Genomic DNA, 16635 nt, shown 5'->3' on the forward strand with positions numbered 1-16635 from the left:
GAATGAAGCTGCAGGAAGATTCTTGTAATTTTTTTTTTTTTTTTTTACAGGGAAAAGTGAGGCAAGTGAGAGAATTATTTTAATTGGTCAAGAGTTTGTCTCTTCTGTCACTTGTCTCTTATGGGATGTTAAGCTTCCTTTTTCCTACCCATTTTGATTGGGACTGGGGACAAGGGAATTTCAATTACAGGGCAAAAGATGGAATTCTGGAGTAAAGCAAATTTGTCAAAAGTAAATTCTTAGACAAAAAACATGGTTCCTGTGCTCAGCACCTTGTTTCCCTGGCTTTGCCTGATGTATGTTTCTTTTGTTTATTGTGTTTGAATTCACTAGTGTGTCTTTCCCTTCAACTTCACCTTGGATGGTGAAGAATGCTTGGCATGAATTAGCTCACTCTAATTGATAGGAGAATCTTGTACTTGGCAAAGAAACTCCAAAGAAAGAAAGCCAATTCCTTCATGAGCCTTTTCCACTAGCAGCCTCAGAACTTGACTGCCACCATTTGGATTATATTTAGCTATGGAGGTAGGAAAGGGTTAATAGACTTAGAAGCATTGAAATGGATTTCTTTTTCCTATTGAGATAGTAGAAGTTTGAATGCAAACCACCATTTTTGCATAATGACTACAGGCATATAATAATAGCTAGCATTGAGTTCTTTCTAAGTGCTGAGCGCTGTGCTAAGCACTTTATAAGTATCATCTCATTTTATGTTCATAATGATTCCATAAGGTGGATATTATTATAAACCGCTCAACACAGATGATGCAATAAAACTTGGAGATGTTAGGTAAGTTGCCTATGTGTGGAGATGGGATTCAAATTTAGGTGCTAATACCTTTGCACCACTTTCTATACTGCTTCTGTAGCCACGGGATCAGGACAGGGGAGTGGTTGGAACAGGAAAACAGAAAATGTGCTCAGACTGGCTTCCTTTCAGGAAAGACCTTCTGAGGGGCATCCTACTTGTAGCTCAGGCCATTTTCTTCTAGTCCTAAAAGGAGAGACTAAGGGGACAATTAAGATCTAAGAGTCAAAACCTCCATACTGGATTTGGAACTCTGACATTTATTTGGGAATCTGTGGTGTAAATGTGGTGGTCAGAGGCCCTGGGTGTGGATACAATGGCCTGAGGAGAGAAGGTGTAACCAAGAAATCAAAGGATTCAGGCTGGATTCCTGGAAAGCACATTTAAGGGAGGTGTAGAGGAAGATGAGCCAATAGAAGGTCCAGGAGAAAAGTCAGTTTTACTGTGATTATCCAGGACAGGATGGGGTGTGTTCGTCCAGAAGAGGATGGGATGTAGTCATCCAGGAAAGGGTTATGTGGTCATCCAGGAGAGGGTGGGGTGTGGTAATCCAGGACAGGATGGTGTGTGATCATCCAGGAAAGGGTGGGATGTGGTCATCCAGGATAGGGTTATGTGGTCATCCAGAAGATGTTGGGGTGTGGTCATCCAGGAGAGAGGAGTCATTGGGGTGAAATGATACAAAGCTGCCAGGTTAGGTGACATCTTGTCCTTAAGAAAGAAGAGAAGAAAGGAAAGATGGAAAGAAATTCAGATACATTAGAAAGTAGGGAAAAAGTTAGGGAAGGTTATTTCAAGGCCTGTATATTATTAATGAAGTAGAATATTCTTTGGGGTTTTCTGGTTCAATTCTCTTTCCCAAAGTATCCTGTTAATAGCTCCTCTCACTTGGTGCTTCAGCAGGAATACCTGTACCCAAGAGTAAACTAGCTGTGGACCCTGCCAAAATCATGACAGGGAGAGGCATGTTTGAGCCTCTGCTAGGTCACTGGTGGTAGAGATTGTGGTTACAGCTCTTAGGTGGCCCTGTTGGGTGGTTTTCGCCCCCTGATGATCTTCTTCAGACTTTCTTGGAAAACCAACTGGACAGTTTTACCTTTTGTCTATTTATCTTGGAAGGAGCTTATTTCTTTTTCTTTTTCTTTTTTATTAAAAAATTTTAATGTTTATTTATATTTGAGAGAGAGAGAGAGAGAGAGAGAGAGAGAGAGAGAGAGAGAGAACACAAGTAGGGGAGAGGCAGGGAGAGAGGGAGACACACAATTAAAAGCAGGCTCCAGGGTCTGAGCTGTCAGCACAGAGCCTGACCAAGGGCTTGAACCCACGAACCATGAGATCATGACCTGAGCCAAATTTGGACACTGAACCAACTGAGCCACCCTGGCACCCCAGAGAGAGCTCATTTCTATCCAAGTTTAGGTTCAGTTATTTTCTGGCTGCCTCCTGCCAGGAGTATCCAGGGACAGGTGGCATGTGGACACTTAGCCCACTCCTATTTTTACCAGGAACTTGGGCTGCAGACGACTCGTTTGAATGTCAGAGTGGTCAAGGGTTGGCAAATTCAGGGTAAACTCTAAGATTAGACTCCCGTGAGACATTCAAGATCTGTGCTTCTTAGGGGCTCACTTCTCTGAAAGGTCTTCGTTGTTCTTCAGTACACTGGTGCCTGCCAGAACCTTCCTGCTTCACTTATGTGACTGTTAGCTGAATATTCTGTACTTTGAAGAGATATGAAATCCATAAGTCAATGTAGTAAGATTTTAGCAGCCTCGATCCCTCATTTTATGGGGTAAGTGACTGAGGGTCAGAGAGAATTGAGTTATCCAAAGTTGCATAGCTAGGTTTTGAACACAGGTCTTTGGGTTCCTAGTCCAGTGTTCTTTGTATATTTCATCATCATGCAATAAAGGGTAACTTGTTATAGAAATGTAAGGAGACAAAACGGTGGCCTCTGTCCTTTCCCATAATTCTCACTAGATTTGTACCTCTTGCTCCCAGTAATTTAGTATATAATCGACTTTGTCTCTCTAGGGAAGGGTACCTGTAACTCGTCCCTATGGCTAAAATCAACTGAATCCCCTGAATCTTTCCTATTTACAATATGCTTCTTGGAGTTTTAAAATTAGTGAGCAAAACTCTTCTTTCCACAGCTAGAGATAAACCCATAGGATAATCCTGGAGAAGTTTGACTTAAATTTGAACCAAATCATAAAATATTGGTATAAGATGTTTTCTGGGAAGCAGGCATTTAGTGGAGGTGGGAGGAAATTATGATAGTGGCTGCAGTGCCGAATATTTTTCGTATTTTATTCCAAGTTTGTAATAACTCTGGGCATTATTCCACTTTACTGCACAGGGAACTGGGTCACAAAGATGTTAAGTAATTAAACCAGGTCCCCTAGAGTTAATTATGTCAATTAATTGTCAGTGCTGGATTTCAAATCTTGGTTTATCTGGCTCCAAAACCTGTGTTCTTTCCACTACCCAGTGGTTCTCTAACTTGACATTAAAATTTCTTGCAAAATTGTCCAACAAGCAGATTTCACCCAATCCAAAGATTCTAATTCAGCAAGACTGAGGTAGGGGTCAGGCATCTATATTTTTAAAAAGTGCCCTCAGTGATTCTGATGTACAGCTTGTTGGGAAACACAGGAGGAAAAACAAGAAAAGGGCAGTGATATAGAGGTCAGAGTTCCCTATTTGACAGTTTGGAGGGAGGCCAGCCACTCTTCAGAGGCTCACAGCCTCTCTAGACCTGTCTGGTGTCCTGACTCAAAAGAGGTAGTTCTTCACGAGGTAGGCTAGAGAAACTTGCACCTAGGCAAGGCTTCCCAGCATGGAAATCCAAAGTTCTTCTGGACCAAGTTAGGAAAGTAATTCCCTGTTATTTTCTTCTATGGAAAGGCCCATTTGCCAGCATAGGCTAAGCTGCCCAGAGGTGGATATTCCTTGTCTGTATCCCAGCATCCAGCACAAATGGCTGGCGCATGGTGGGTGCTCAGTGTTCACTGGGTCATGAAGGACGGTGGACATGCTGGTGTTCAGTCCTGGTGGGTTAGGACTGAGGGCTTATGTTTTTAAGTATCTCCTGTTTGGAGACTACACTGTTTTGGGGACCATCCCTCTGGCATGTAGCTCTGAGAAGGGCATAGCTGAGTCCAGATGGAGCCAGTGTTCTAAGGTACACAGTGATGAGTTGTGTAGTGCCTTTTTTCTTCATGATGTTTTATAAGTTGAACCTTATTTACTTATGGGAAAGTACTGTGGAGATTAAATTTCTAATCTAGTCAGCCTGTAATTATATCTTTACTTTGGTCGATTACTAATATTTCAGGTGGCTGCCTCCCAATTCAGACTCAGCAGGATCATTAACTTGCCTTCTAGTATTTCTCCCAGATCATTAGTATGAGATGAACAATCAGGAGATTCCAAGAGTCTGAAGTTTAATCAAGGAATCTGGTCTCTGGTTCGAAGATAGTATCACATGTTCCAGGGCTCTAATTTCCCATGCCTACAAACCTCGAAAGCTCAAGTGAAGGCCTCTGATGATTTTCAATAATGCAGTTCCATCTTTTATAGAATTCCATACCTGTTCCTTGCCTCCAGCTATACACTACATTTAAAGTAAACCACATATGTAGAGGAGACAAGCTAACTCACCAACCTGATATTCAGAATGGTATCATTTATATGAATTTCAGATCCTCCTTTTGGCCCATGTTATCCAGATGACTGAAAATGGTCCAGGCACAAATGAGTGAATTTGTGCCATGCTCTCCCAGAGGAGACTCAACATCTGCCTGCTTCCTTCCTTCCTTCCTTCCTTCCTTCCTTCCTTCCTTCCTTCCTTCCTTCCTTCCTTCCCTCCCTCCCTCCCTCACTCCTATGCCTCTCCTTCCCTTCCCTTCCCTTCCCTCCCTCCCTCCCTCCCTTCCCTCCCACCCTTGCTCCCTCCCTCCCTCCTTCCTTCCTTCCCTCCTTCCTTTTTTATCTACCTACCTTCCTTCCTTCCCATCTCTCTCAGGCCTTCTTTTCTTCCTCCTACAAATACTTCTTAAGCTCCCTCCTCCCTATATTCCCCACATTGCAGTAGGCCCCTGAGAATACAAAGTAGCAAATGACATGATTTTTGCCTTTTAGGAGCATAAAGCTCACTAAAGCTCATAATTTGTCAACATGGAGCTGTGAATGGAGTGCATGCCTTCTGGACCATCATTTTTGCATCCCTGACCCTGGAAGGTTTACAGATTACAGAGCCTGGTGACTGTTTTGATGAAGAATCAAGTGAGAGAAGGTGGTTAAGTGCTGCTCTCCTGTTTCCTGTGTCCGGTATTTCCTGCATCAAATCCATCTTTCCTCTCTATCCAAGCACTTCCGATTTAGATCAGAACTGATTCCTGGTCTGGGGAGGAAGTCCAGAGAGGTCCCATTTCAGGGTCCCTTTTCTTCGGGCGTGTTGCACTGTGATTGCTGTGCAGTCAAAGCAACTCTGATTCTGAGTGGTCATGGGTCTGAGGATATATAGCCATTGCTTCTGTAACTTGGCTACTGGTAGCTGGTGGTGATAAGGACAAAGAGAGAAGAAACCTTCATGTTAGAGAAATGAAGTATTTATAATGAAAGAAACGTTATAACATTTCTAAGAAATATCCAGATAAGGAAACTATTCAGAGGACCATCTGCTAGGCTGGTCCACACAATGCCCAATTGTTCATTTGCTCATTCACCCATCCGTTGTAGTGGGCACTGGAGAAGGAGCTGGGTTGCACATAAGCTGCAGGCCCTTCTCAGTCTGTGATTGAGAAACTGATGTTTCCAAACACTGGGTCTGACTATCTCGGCATTGTGAAGAGAAGGACTTGTAGCTGTGTATGTCTGGTGGGTAGAGTGGAGGGCTCTTGGCATTTAATCTATGTTAAAAAAAACTTTCCAAACTTGTTTTACCAGCACCTTGGAGCTGTAAAATATGTTATGAAGTTAAAAGAGAAAAATCAGAGAAGCACCTATTAAAATGTAGATATTTCAGCTGAGAAACTTGGATATAAAAGAAAAAATTTTCTACTTGGGACCTCTTTGTCTCAAAGGAGCTTAAAAAAGATCTTAAAAATAATAGGAGCTTTAAAGCAGGTGGTCATTTATTGTATTCACAGCTAAGGGAAGATTAAACTCACAATGTTTAGTGATTTTTTTAAAAGTTCAGCTAAAAGATATTATTTTGGGGTAGAAAAAGTCCGGTTGTCCCTCAACTCCAGCCATTGCAAATCAGGGGATGGACTGTGCTCCCATCTTCCAATGCAAGTGAGTTTCCATTGGGTTGAGACCAAGCATGGACAATTTCAGCCTGAAATGATTACTTTCTGGAAATTTTCAGTGAGTGGAAACAGTCATGTAGAGGTGTGGATCTTGCTACCTGGATCAATAACTTTAGCTAGTTAAGATCCCTGCCAAGAAAGGCAAGGAAGATCAAATTTCATAGACCTAACAAACCACTGGAAACTTCTTGCCTGCGTGTGTTCAAGGATCACTTTTTATGATTTATAGAAACCAAAGCACTCATTGGAATATGAATAATAGCTAACATTTACTTGTCATTTATTATGCTGGCCACTATGCCAAGTACTTTATGTACATTGACTTATTTAATCCTAATGACAAACCATGAGCAGGTACTGTTATTTTTCCTACTTTGCAGATGAGAACATTGAGGCACAAAAAGGCTGAATTACAGAATAGATCAATGTGTCTTTCACTTAGAAAATGAGTCAAGCTCAGGAGTGCCTGGGGGGCTCAGTCGATTAAATGTCTCATTCTTGATTCATGCCTCAGGTCATGATCTCATAGTTCATGAGTTCAAGCCCCGCATCAGGCTCTGCGCTGACAGTGCAGAGCCTGCTTGGGATTCTCTCTCTCTCTCTCTCTCTCTCTCTCTCTCTCCCCCCCTCTACCTCCCCTTCCCTCCCTTCCTCCCTCCCTCCTTCTCTCTCTCTTTCCTTCTCTTTCTGCTCCTCATTTGCTCTCTCTTTCTCTCTCAAAAGTAAAGAAACATTAAAAAAAAAAAAAGAAAATGAGTCAAGCTCCATACATGTGAATAAATGTGAGCATTCCTACTTCCTTGTTGTTTAGTTTTCTCTCTCAAGTGTGGTGAGAATATTGATAACTTCTTAGTCCCTGGATGAAAAGTAAAAATTTGAATTCACAAGAGAGTTTTGAAATTCGCAACATGAACTCAATAAGTTAAAAGAAAATCTGATTTTGCAAATAGGATACTAACAGCTTGGGAAATTCTATTTTCACAGGGTTTGTTCTTGGGGTAGGGGTGGGGGGGCTTTGTCTTTCTCTCCAAGCACCCCTTATATTTCCTTTTCAGATCAAAGGTAACAAGATGCAACCAACTGACTCATTTTCTAAGTGAATGACACATTCACCTACTCTTGCAAATCTGAGCTTCTAGCAATTTGCTAATGCTTAGGACGCATGAAATTTAATTTTTTCTTCCTGAAATGCTTGGCCTTCTCCAAAATGGCTTCCGACCACTCATTCCTGGCAGATGATCTGGTACCACCTGTCTCCCAGGTTGAGGAGGGTTTCTGGGATGTCCTTTGAATACAGTGTCCGTCCTCAGTCGATGTCTCAGCTTGGGCCATTTTCCCGGTGTCCTCCTCCCATCTAGCTTATGGTCTGCTTCTCTGAATGATTCTTGAAGTGAGCTGTTAATCACTACGCTTTATTGCTAAGTTAACTCTGGCCACAGGTGTTCTAGTCAGGGTGCTCCCAGAGCCTGGACCTGCAGGAAGGAAGTCCGCGAAACTTCTGGCTCTGGCACCAAGCCACAGACTAGGTGAATCATGTAACTCCTCTGAGGCTCAAAGAAGGCACTTTGTAAATTGTAAAGCATTAACCAAACGACAGGAGAGCGCCAGGAGAGCGCCAGGATTCTATTCTACACTTAGGGATGGGTGTCTTATTTAGTTGTAATTGTTAACACCTAGAGGGCCATCATACCCAGAAATGTGCCTTACTTACATGTTTCTGGACATGTTTGGGCCTTCGGAACATGCATCGGAAGCCAGGGTCAGATAGCATCAGCCAGGTGAACACTTTCAGAGGCTAAGGCTGTTGGAAATTACCTCTATGTTACATTTTCCTTTAAATTCCTTACCTCGAAACGAAGCAAAGTCAGGGCAGAGAATTGGATGGATTTGCTCTTGGCCACAGCATCAAGCAGTAGAGTAAACGGAAGGAGAATAATCGTAAGTGTTAAAGGCCGTCAGCATTTGCCAAACCATGGTCTTTTTAAAAATATATACATATACTGCACAAAGAGTTTGGCATTATAAAAAGGATCTTGTAAGTACCATAGTCTTTTATCCAGAATGCTATTAAGAACTTTTTATTAAAAATTAAGATGCTTTAGAAACCACATAAAATTTTAAAAGGCTCTACCTTTCCACTTAGCCTTTTCAAGGGCACCTCTGGAGAGATGGTGGCATTCTCAAACAGTTGGACAGGTCTGTGGAGGAACACTCCACTCTGCCAATTTGTCCCCATATTGGCCCAGGGCAGCCATTCACCACTTTGTTTTTGGTTATTTCAGCTGCTGTTAGACATTCTCCTTCAAACACACCTGCACTGCTTTCCAGACAGCACCATAGCAGGCGGAAGGCGATGGGGTCCTACGCACTGTGGGCTGTGGGCTTCTGTGATCCCACCTGTGCCTCTGCCTCAACTCACCGAGCTCTCTGGAAGTTTTCTGGGTTTTGTGAGAATTCGCTTCTAGACTGAACTGAAATACAGAATCAGCCTCATATTTATTCATTGGGGCAGTTTTCTTTGTTCAGTTCGACTCAGCACAAATGGGGTTACTTCATTTAATGGGCCGCAAGCAGTCTGCCCACTGGTTTCCTCCTTTTCTTATCTGCTGACACAGGGAGAGCCTTCCTAAATTCCTCCTGGATGTACGTCCTTTTATGTTCAAGAAACCCTTTGCCATTCTAGGTCCTATAATATGACTAATGAGCCTTAAGTGCCTCCCCATCCTTCCTCATCTGACTTACCCCCCCTTCCTGGTTTCTTCATCTTGATGCTGTCCTTTTAGCTTTTGAGTGCCCATTGTTTCGAGTGCCCACCATTTTGTCTGCCATTCACTACAATCCCTTAAGTCCTCTCCTCTTGGGTGCTCTTTTTGTATTTCTGTAATTCTAACAGGAGGACTGCAGGCCCAAGTTGCAAAAGCATACATTCCCCTCTTTTATCTCTGCATGATCAGTTGAATTTTCCTTACTAACAGCTCCTGTGGTTGAAAGACCCGAAAACTCTGACTTTGCCCTTTCCCAAGATTCTCTTTTTTGCTCATAGAGAAGCAAGTGAAGCTCTTAACCATTCTGACAGAGTCAGGATTTTTCTGGCTTACGGCTATTGTTTTTTCATCCAGTAAATATTTGAGGGGGTCCCTTCTTCATGCAAGACAGTATCGTGGGCACTAGAGGTACGGAGAAGAAGACACAGGTTCTTTCCAGAAGAGCTTGCAGGCTGGTGGGAAGATAGACATAATGACGCATCCTGCGCTCTACTGGGGTACGGTGGGGTACCCCACCGTTGGAGGAGGGGTGTGTGGGATGCTCCATCCCATACGAAAGAGTAGACCACCTATTTCAGCAAAGGAGGGCTGTCAGGGAAACTGTCACTACAAAGTCCTGGTTGAACTGAGTTCTGAAGTATGAGGAGCTCTTCACCAGGCAAAGTCAGCCACAGCATTCATTCAGGGAGCAACACTGTCAAAGGCTCAGACGTATGAAAGAGGGCTGACAATGTCCAGTCTGTTTATGAACCTTGCCAAAGATCGGATAATCTAGGCTTTATGCATTTTTTTGCTGGCCCTATAAGCAGAACGTGCTTTGAGTGGGTTATCAGGAAAGGTCAAAGCCTGCATGGCTGGTGTGAGGGGCTCAGGGGCTGGGTAGGGAAGGGTTAGTCACTTGAAAGTTTTGTGTGCTGAGACAAGGCTCTTAAAGGAGCTCTGGGGTTTTTACAGAGGAGAAAGTGCTTAAAGGCGGATTATGCAGCCAACGGTGAGCCAGTAAATGGTTTCACTGGGGCCAATCCTGGGATATTTTGGCAGCCCTCTTTATTGGGCGTGGGGCTCTCTGGCTATTCAATACCATTGTGACTCTCCTTGTGAATGCCCATGAGGGGTTAGGGTGAAAATATAGAGCTTTTAAGCATTTTAACGTGATTTCGATTGCATTTTAATTTTTAATAAAACTTTTAATAAAGTTCTGCTTTAGGAGCCACAGAGATCAAAAGATTCCATTTAATAGGGAGTTCCAGGGTTATAGCACTGGGAGATAGATGGGCTTAACAAGACTGTGGTACATCTCTTTCAAGTAAATGCAATAAATGGTTCTGTTGGAATGGGAAAAAAGAGAAGATGCATACGTACATGCATACATCTTTTTTTTTTTTTTTTCTTTCTGTGTAGCCAGTAATTTCACTCTTTGGAAGTAATTGCTGAGCTCCTGGCATCTTTGACTAATACCCTTCTCATATGATAGTTACACTACTCCAAAGACAGTACAGACATCTGAGCCAAACAATTTTCTCTTTCATTTGTGAGAAATTGAACGGACAGATCTACCTGTCTCTTTTGGTTCCAAGAAAATGTCATGTTAGAAATGTGTGATAATATATTATATGACAGTCGCTGAAAATGTTTCAGACGCGGCAATAAATTGATTGTGGTTTTTAGACCAGATGTGCACCATGTTTAGAATGTATTGTGCTTCCTCGTATTCTAGCCTGGTGCTTAAGTAAATAGAAAGGAGTGTTTTGCTTTTCAATGAAGCCTCTTAAGTGAGCGGATGGCATTCCCCCCCACCCACCCCCACCCACCCCCACCCACCCCCCAGTGAGTGATAGGAAATTATCAGAATTGTGCAAATTGGAGCTATTCACTCTCTTCACACGCATTGTGTAGCTGATAGGGCTCCAGCTAAGGGCCTGTTTTGTCCCACTCCTAGAGTTAAGAGTGAGACAGCTGGAAAATGACCATTGCTTAACTGTGCAGCCCTTCTGTGCTTACATAGAAACTAAAGAAATGTGCTTCATATCTGATGGCGGTATTTTAAGTCCCTGACTTGTGATTTAATATATGGTATGAGCTCATACCAGTATATGGTATGGTATCCGAACGCATTTAATTGAAAAGGCTGAAGGAGACATCTTTTTATTGCATATCCCCCGCAAGATTCAAGGCAGACTTTGCTAAAGGTATTAGAAACAGGACATTTGTTTTTCTATGGGTGTTCAGTAAAATATCCTTCTAAGCATCGAAGTGGTCTGTGTGTCGTGACCGGTCTGCTTTTTTATGCTATCTCATTTCACGTTTCAATTCTAGTGGCACATTGGTTTTGAGTGGTTAAAGGTCTGTCTCATTTCCTTGCCAACCGAGATTATGTTCCCAGCTCTTTGTTAATTCCGTGCACTTTTAACAGTCGCTGCCGATCGTGTCCCGCTTTACTGTGCTCGGCGTTCTACGAACCCGGGAACCAGTGAGCGATGTGATCCTGCCCTCAGGAAAGCAGTGAGACAGTTCATGGAGGGCAAGAAGGCCAGGAGTTTCACATGCTAGACCTCATTTAGTGCTCATGGCAACTCAGCTTCGCAGGGGTGGGTGTTTACTTCTTCATTTTACAAATAATGAAACTGGGCCTCACGTAGCTCAGAAATTAGGCTCCAGAGCCAACAGCTGCTTGACTTCAGAGCCCACACCCTCTCTCCAGCTCACTGTCTGGCTGGTTGGAGAGCAAGACATAACAATGAACACAAGGCTGGAAAAAATGTGAATAAATGCAAACTGAGGCACTATAGCATTAAAACACCACGTGGATTAGAGAGGGATCTCTGTGTACCCTGTGCTCACTGAAGGGTTTCTGGAGGAGCACCTGGGCAGTGTTTGGAGGCCTGGAAGGATGAGGGCAGACATCACAGGCACGAGGGCATCGAGGGCATAAGCTTCTAGAATCGACAGGAAACCTGATTGCCAGGGGCGGGACTGTAGGGCTGGGGAGCAGTGGGAAGCAGGGGAAGGTGTAGGGCAGGGGCCTGGATGCAGAATGGAGGTGTTTAGAGCCTGTGAGAAACTCCTCCCTGCAGCCCCCATGTGTGTGTCAGAGAGGTTTTAAAATGTTTTCAGAGAATGTTTTCACTTTTTCAGAGAAAAAGTGCCGTTGAACTGAAAGTTGCAACATTTGCGGGCTGTATGATGTTGAATTTTCCCTTCGTAGCAAGAAAAAGTGGTGCTTCAATCATGAGGAGAATGTCACGTTTCTTTTCCCATCAGGGAATAGAGTTAAGTCAACCTCTCTGCTGAACTGAAAGTGTCTGAGAGTTCTTGGCATAATAAACAAATTCCCTTTGCCTCTTGGTGGGCGGGGGAAATGGCAGAGGGGCAGTGGGGCAAGTAAAGGAAGACATGCACGCAGACCACCATTCTGGCAGTTTCTCTGATTTTCAGGAGATGCCTGGGCACTAGGAGGCAGAGGAAAATATGAAAGAAAGAAGATCCAGGGGGAAATCCTGATGAGCCCAGGGAAGAGCAGGGAGCATGCAGACCAGCTCTTGGGATGATGGGGAGGGGTGGGGGGAAGAACTGACCTGTGGCAGGGGCTTAGCCTCACTCCCAGAGAGTATAAGTTTTTGAGTGTCATCCTTGAGCGGGGTCCACGCTAATCTTCTCTGTATTGTTCCAATTTTAGTATATGTGCGGCTGACGCCAGCACAGTATAACTTTTTGAATGTTTGCAATGAGTCTTTTTTGGGCCAGGCACTACAGCATAAAGCGTGAAGGCATAAAGTAAGATCCCCGCTCCCCTTTTGTTTATAGGGAGATACTGTGCAATTTTTTTATACAGTTTTTAAAGTGATTGTGACTTGTGGTTTTATAATTGGGCAAAAGAAAAAGCTAAGATTTAATGAGTGACTTAAGAATCCCTTCTTTAGTGATCGTGGATGCTTCTCTACTGGTGCGAGTCCTGTTTCAAACATGGGACCTACATTTAAGAAAAGGGTGCACACCAAATTCACACCTGCATTTTTTTGGTTTGAAAGGAAGTAAGGGAATTTTGTGAAACGTTTGAAAAATTGATAGGAAATTTTCAGTGTGTTCATAATCATTTATGTGGCCGACAGTGCACTAGATGCTGGGGATACAAAGAGGAAGTCCCAGGAACTCATAATCTATTGAAGGCAGCAGAGAAATATATGATACATAGCGATTGGTGCTCTGATGCACAAGTGCTTATAGAACAGTGACTCACAGACTGGGTAGATGAGTTACTATGGAGTGGTTTTTGCAGTACAGATAGGAGTTCAGATGGAGAAGAGAGAAGTGAGATAAAGGAGAATGGTGAGAGGCATTGTAAACAGAGGAACGTATCAGTAACACCTCAAGCATGTGAAGGTGTGCCGTCTCCTTAGGGAACTAATAGCCTAACAAGGGTAGTGCGTGATGTATGGGAACGAAGGAATAAGAAGTGGGGTTGTAAGAATCTACTAGAGGCAGCCAGCAACAGCCTTAAATACCTTGTTAAGAAATTTGAACTTTTTTCTCTGGGCTAGTGTTTCTCAGGTGTTCTGTTTTGTTTTGTTTTCAAGACTAGTCCAGTAATATGCCCTGGAAGAAAAGGGTTCTATAGCCATAAGCTGGGGAGATACTGTAAAGATGCATTCTTCCTCTTGGCATAAGTGTATCACTGCCCTAATGCACGTCAACATTGTAAAAGCTCTGAGAATTCCTGAAAACGTAACACAACCAAATAGTCCAACTTTGTTTTACTCGTTGCTTCCCAAACTTGTTACTGTAAGCCTCCTTTCCAGGCAATATCTGCTCAGATTTCCTGAAATTACTCTTCCTTAACCTAGATTGGGAAATGCCTCTAGGGGAGCCATTGAGTTTTTTAGTAGGAGGGGGATTTAGTCTGGAATGTACTGGGGGAAGGGAACCTGTGGAGGCAGGAAGGGTGATGGGCCTGGTGCTAGAACATCACAGAAGACTGAACCTGATGCTGGCAAGTTCTTTGTTACAGAACTTACTCGGTGCTGTAACTTCCATTTCCTCCACTCATCTGGGCATCCCAAGACCAACATGTAGTAGTTTGTGATTACATCTATGTTGGATGAATCAAGGGAAGAATGAGCCTACTATGGCTGTTTGGTTCAGAAATCCTAATGAAGATGTGGGCCTCTTAGAGGCTCATTTAGGGGCATTCTTTGGGGGCTAGAAAAGAAAAAAAGTGAATGTCTGAATCAGATGTAGATACAGCTCTCACTTTTGATACGGACTTTTAATAAGAAGTATGACTAATTTTTTAAAAATATTATAAAGTATCGAGGCGCCTGGGTAGCTTAGTAGGTTAAGCGTCTGACTTTGGCTCAGGTCATGCTCTCACCATCTGCGAGTTCGGAGCCCCGCGTCAGGCTCTGGGCTGACATCTCAGAGCCTGGAGCTTGCTTCCGATTCTGTGTCTCCCTCTCGCTCTGCCCCTCCCCCGCTCATGCTCTGTCTCTCTCTGTCGTTCAAAAATGAATAAACATTAAAAAAATTATAAAGTGTAGTATTTCATGTGGACATGTTTTCTGTAAATCACCAATAAATTATTTTGTCCACCTTGAAATATGTGTCTTATTCTTATGAGATAATAAAATATATAAAGGAAAGTATTTGATATAGTCACAAAGATGGGGAAGCACATTAGGCATGATAAATTATGATCCTTTCGGTGTGGAGTGACAGTTATTTTCACAGGTAAAGGAAAAGTTCTCTTCATGTTTATCACAACTTTCATAGAAAAGGTGAAGCCAGGAAAAAGGACAAATCTCTATTTACAACTTACTTTGCTCCCAGATTTCTCAGTGTGAGACTTGCTCTAAAGGTGAATCTTAAGGAAAACTAGATAAATGGTTCAGCACACATTGCCACCACCATCACGTTTGAAAGGGCAGAATCATAGACGCATTAGCCTAACTGAAGATCAGAGTTGCCCCACTTCAGCTTGGCCAACATCAGCTAGAGGAAATGTCCAGTGAAATCAAGGTCTATGACCAGAACGAAGCTCCGTGAGCCTAAAGGGTCCCAACGCAGTGTGGTGTGGCAATATTTTAAAGTCTCAACTTGAAGATTTCTTTAGTTTTTTCTTGGGTCACTTGGTTCTGGCTTCCAGTCAGTTAATTAGGCCAGTCTGGGTTCCTTGCCTTGGGGAAAGTGGAAAAAGCCCAGGAAACGAAGTCATATCTTGGCTTTTGGGCTCCAAAATCTAACCCCAAGGAGAGAAAATAACTCTTGGACATTACTAATAGATGAGCCTAGGATGCCATGAGACTGGGGGCCAGCTGCCTACCCCAGAGGGAGACGAACGTCCATAGAGCAGGAAGCATCAGGCTGTCGTGGGGGCACATTTAGAAGCTTCTGTATGGATAATCCCCGAGAAGGAGGACTGGTGCCCAATCCTCACCCAGGTCAAGCCTCGGGGATGTATGACTGTATGGGGAAGAAGGGCCTTGGACAACATCAGGTTCCCATGGCTCGGCTGGTGGGAAGAACATTCTCTCTGAGCTAAGTGGATGGGTTTCTGAACGGCCCCAGTTTCTCACAGCCTCGCGTGGTGTAGAGCAGCAAGTGAATCCCTGGGTACCAGAGAGGAGCACGGGAGCGGCGAAAGCAAAGGCACAGATGGGAAGCTGGGCCAGACAGCAGTGAATTTGTCGGTCGATAAGCAGGACCGGGCAGCCCAGGGGCATCGAAGCAGGTGCCCCTGTGGATGACGGGGAACTCAATGTCTACCATTCTCGTCCCCGCTTCCTCGGTACTACTCTGACTCTCTAGATCCTGAAATGATTGCACTGAGTCTGCCACTCCTCCAGCACGGTCTCAGGATAGAAATTCCATTGCGTTATAGAGAAATAAAGTTGCATTTCTGACACACATGAGTCTGGGGATTGAGATTCAGGCCTGGTTTTTGTATAATAATGAAAAATTCCATTTGATGATGTCTGGGCAAGAACGGGCACTTCTCTGTCCTGCAAAGATCAGGATGCCCTTAAACTTAGGCAAATACAAAGAGGGGTTTGTGGAAAGGATACACAAAAGTCTCTTAGAAATCAAGGGCAGAAAAGTGTAACTGGGTCTGAGGAGATTCTTGGAAAGGCGAAAATGGGGCTTTTTTCACTGTCTCTAAGGGCTCCATGAACTCTTTCATCTCTCCCCATGTGCCTTCATTTTTGGCTTCTTCTGCCTGGGCAGTCTGTGACGGCGGGGCCCCAGGTCTCCCGCCTCCTCACTTGCCCGCCTGGGGAGGCTCCTTTGTGCCTCTCGGTTCTGCGTCCACACAGCAAGCATCTGATTGGCTCTTTTTGGTCAGGTGTCTTCTGGTCCAATCACTGTTGTTGGTGAGGAGTCACAAATCAGGTTTAGAGCAGCAAGGGCAGGGCTGCCAAGTTGAACAACTTCAGGGGGGTGCTGGTCAAATATTGCTTTGTGAATGGCTCTGCCTGGATTTGTATAGTGCGCATTCCGCACAACCAGAAGCAGCAGTCCTGGCCAAGAGCCCTGCTATCCTTCTTTTCACGAATGCAGTAAAATGGCGGAACTTAACTGTCGTTTGACTTGAGTGAAAGTCTTCCTAACGTGCCATGTGGCCATATGAATGCACGGAGTAGGACGAGGAGTAGGAGGATCAGCATAGGTGAATGTTCATGTGAACAGAAAGAAGTTAGCTACCTTGTCAACTTGGGTGGTTCTCTGGTTAGTACAGTGGTTTAGAGACGGGCTTTGA

At 43.8% G+C, this 16635-nt stretch overlaps 1 long non-coding RNA gene and 1 pseudogene across 1 annotated transcript in view; one reads left to right on the top strand and one right to left on the bottom strand.

Moving 5' to 3' along the window:
- The window catches only part of LOC131486118 (uncharacterized), a 204889-nt gene that overhangs the window by 66286 nt on the left and 121968 nt on the right, over window positions 1–16635 (top strand). The gene's annotated exons all lie outside the window — the stretch shown is intronic.
- LOC131489632 (U6 spliceosomal RNA) lies at window positions 12488–12585 on the bottom strand (annotated as a pseudogene).

Source organism: Neofelis nebulosa, chromosome 1 (genome assembly GCF_028018385.1).
Source record: "Neofelis nebulosa isolate mNeoNeb1 chromosome 1, mNeoNeb1.pri, whole genome shotgun sequence".
Classification (NCBI taxonomy): domain Eukaryota; kingdom Metazoa; phylum Chordata; class Mammalia; order Carnivora; family Felidae; genus Neofelis; species Neofelis nebulosa.